Source organism: Rhineura floridana, chromosome 15 (assembly GCF_030035675.1).
Source record: "Rhineura floridana isolate rRhiFlo1 chromosome 15, rRhiFlo1.hap2, whole genome shotgun sequence".
NCBI classification, from domain to species: domain Eukaryota; kingdom Metazoa; phylum Chordata; class Lepidosauria; order Squamata; family Rhineuridae; genus Rhineura; species Rhineura floridana.
Window position 1 is genome coordinate 24,140,588 of NC_084494.1, and position 3,227 is coordinate 24,143,814.

A 3,227-nucleotide genomic window follows, 5' to 3' on the forward strand; every position below is an offset into this window, starting at 1 on the left:
ACAATGTTAAAAACCTTTTTAAAAAAGCTTTAAAAACATCTTTTAAAAAGGAGTTAAAACATATTATTTAAAAAAACACATATTAACAAGCAATTCTAACACAGATGCAGACTGGGGTATGCACTTACTTGGGAGTAATTTATTTATTTAGATATTTCTCCCCCCCCACCTGACAATCACAAGGCAGTGTACAACATATTAAAATGCATCAGTACATATTTTGAAACTGATTAAAGCACAAATACAAAATAAGGGCAACATAAAGTAATATAAACATAAGATAGCAGAGGGTACAACTACAAAACCAACCCCAATCAATGTAAATCTCTTCACCTCCAAAAGCCTGGTGAAAGAGGTATGTCTTCACCATCCTCCTAAAAGAATATAATGTTGAGGCTAGACACACCTCTTTGGGGAGATGGTTGCAAAGTTTTGGAGTGATAGTAGCTGAATCAGGCTTACTTTGAGTACGCATATATAGGATTGGTCTACATAAATTTACAGCTTTCTGATTTTGCTTGCTGTCCCCCTCCCCAAATAATATTATCTGGACTGAGTTTTAATTTATTCACTCTCATTCAGTCCTTTACTGATTCCAGATAGGCACTCCTTCTAACTGCTTTCCCTAGTTCTGTTGTAAAAGTAAAATAGTTATATTTAATTCTCTCTCTATTGTGAGAATCCTTGGTTATAACTTTAATTTTTATTTATTGCATTTATATCCCACCTTTTCTCCAAGGAGCTCAAGGTGGCGTACATGGTACTCCTTCTAATTTAATCCCCACAACAACCCTGTGTGGTAGGTTAGGTTGAGAGGCAGTGAGTGGCCCAGTGAGCTTCATGACTGGGCAGGAACTTAAACCCAGTCTGACACTCTAACCACTATGGCACCCTGACTCTCTCAATAAAGAGTGCACTTTATTTATTTATTAAATGTATATCCCTTCCTCCCAGAAGGAGCCCAGGGTGGCAAACAAACACTACAAGGACTTTAAAACATCTTAGAAACAAAAGACTTTAAAACATTGAAACAAAATATCTTTGAAAACAGGTGAAAACAAAATATCTTAAAAACATATTATTTTAAAAAATAATCACAGACTATCACTACATTTCTTGGTTTAAGGGGGCAGTTTTCTCCACACAGATGCACTGTAACTGAAGCCTCTCTAAACTAAACATCAGCCAGACTCCCCAAACCTCTTAATTTTCTTTTTTCCTCCCCTTCCTCTACCAATAACTCTCCTGTATCTTAAAATGAAAGCAAAAGCCACAGCTGAAATCCTAGTACTTTGGCTTAATACAGGGATGAAGAGTTATGTTTGTTAGACTACAACTCCCATCAGCCCTAACTAATATCTGAAGGCCCAGAGGTTCCTCAATCCTGAAGTCTTATGGGAATGAGTCAGGGATCCCATGTGCTGTTGCCATCCTGCACGCAAGAAAGAGCAGAGCTTTGGTGTTGACTACATATGCATAGCTGGTTTTCAGAAATCTTCAGAATTTAGGAAATGCTTTCTCCACTATGGAGAAAACAGGAGACTTCAGACCTTCTTCTCACAGAAATGATAAAATATGTGTCTAGGCTGCATCACTAGTCATGACCTGCAGTTCAGGTGAGCTATTTAATTAATTAACAAATATTTATACTCCTTTCATTAAAAAAGCCACTGGAAGAGGCTAGCAACCACCCATAAGATACTACTGGATATGTTATGTTATATTACAGACTTTATTACATATAGCCATAGGTCATTGCAATTCAAAATTAAAGAATAGATCATCCAAAAATATACAGACAACAGGTTAAATACAAAAGAAACAAATCTCATCCAGTCTTTAAAAGAGTGCTTAAATGCTTAAAACTTAAAATAACCCTAATGTATGAAATATCAAATACCAGAAGGACTGAGCAGCCCCATCTTTTATAACACATGTTATATGTATTTGTAGTATATAACATATACTCGCAATATGAAATTTAAATCCACAAATCAGCTTACTGTGCAGTCCTATACATATCTACTGTACTCACAAATAAGGTTAGCCAAGAGTAATGGTGCTTGCTCTCCAATAAATGGTTATGGGAGGGGGGCTGCCTTCAAGTCAATCCCGACTTATGGCGACCCTCTGAATAGGGTTTTATGGTAAGTGGTATTCAGAGGGGATTTACCATTGCCTCCCTCTGAGACTAGTCCTCCCCAGCTGGCTAGGGCCTGCTCAGCTTGCCACAGCTGCACAAGCCAGCCCCTTCCTTGTCCGCAGCTGCCAGCTGGGGGGCAACTGGGCTCCTTGAGACTATGCAGCTTACCTATGGCTGCACAAGTGGCAGGGCACGTAACCCCTGAGCCACTCACTGGGGGTGATCTTTAGCTAGTTCTTGACACCCAGAAGACACGAGCGAGGATTTGAACTCACAGACTGTAGACTCCCAGCTAGGCTCTCCTCCCCGCTGTGCTAAATCCAATCTAATGTGAAATCAACAAAATCGTAAGACACCAAGATGTTTTTTTAAAAGGAAAAGAAAAAAACCACAGTAGCATAAAATATGAATGCTCTATCTTACATTTTTTCTGGAATAGAAATGTTCTAACCCATTTCTCAAAGGGGATGAAATGGGAAGAGACTGGTACTTTGGGGAACATAACTGAAAAGGCCTAATCTTGACTGACCATTCCCTTAGCTGCAGAAATACATGATGGGACGCTTCTTCATATGATGATGATAATAAATTCCCGAGCAAAGAAAGCTAGCATTTGAGGGAGAAAGATTGTATTTTTGCCTTCCCGAGATACTAAGAGGTTTTTTTTTTATGAGCAGAGATTTATTTCCAGGTTTGCTTGTGTATGTGTTTTTTAAAAGGAGTATTCAAAGGTGCACAGGCTGAAGTACTACGGCTCAGATACTTCAACGAGAACTAGGCCTTAGTAAGACTCAAAGTTGGGCAACCAGCGAGACTCCCTTTGTCTCGAAACCAACTACAAAAAGCGGGAACCGTCCGCTCTTTAAAAAGCCCTGGATTCCTTTCCTCCGTCTTAACCCTACCGGCGCGCCATAGCTTTCCCAGTTCTACGGATTGGCCAGGCGCTCCCTCGCCTTTGATTGGAAGGGGAGGCCGCCGCCTGCTCCCGCCTACTGGCCCCGATAGAGGCTTCGGGCTGCCTCTCCGAAACGCCGCCCGCGGATTGGCCGCGGGAGCCAGTCCCTGGAAACAGTTCCGGGAAACC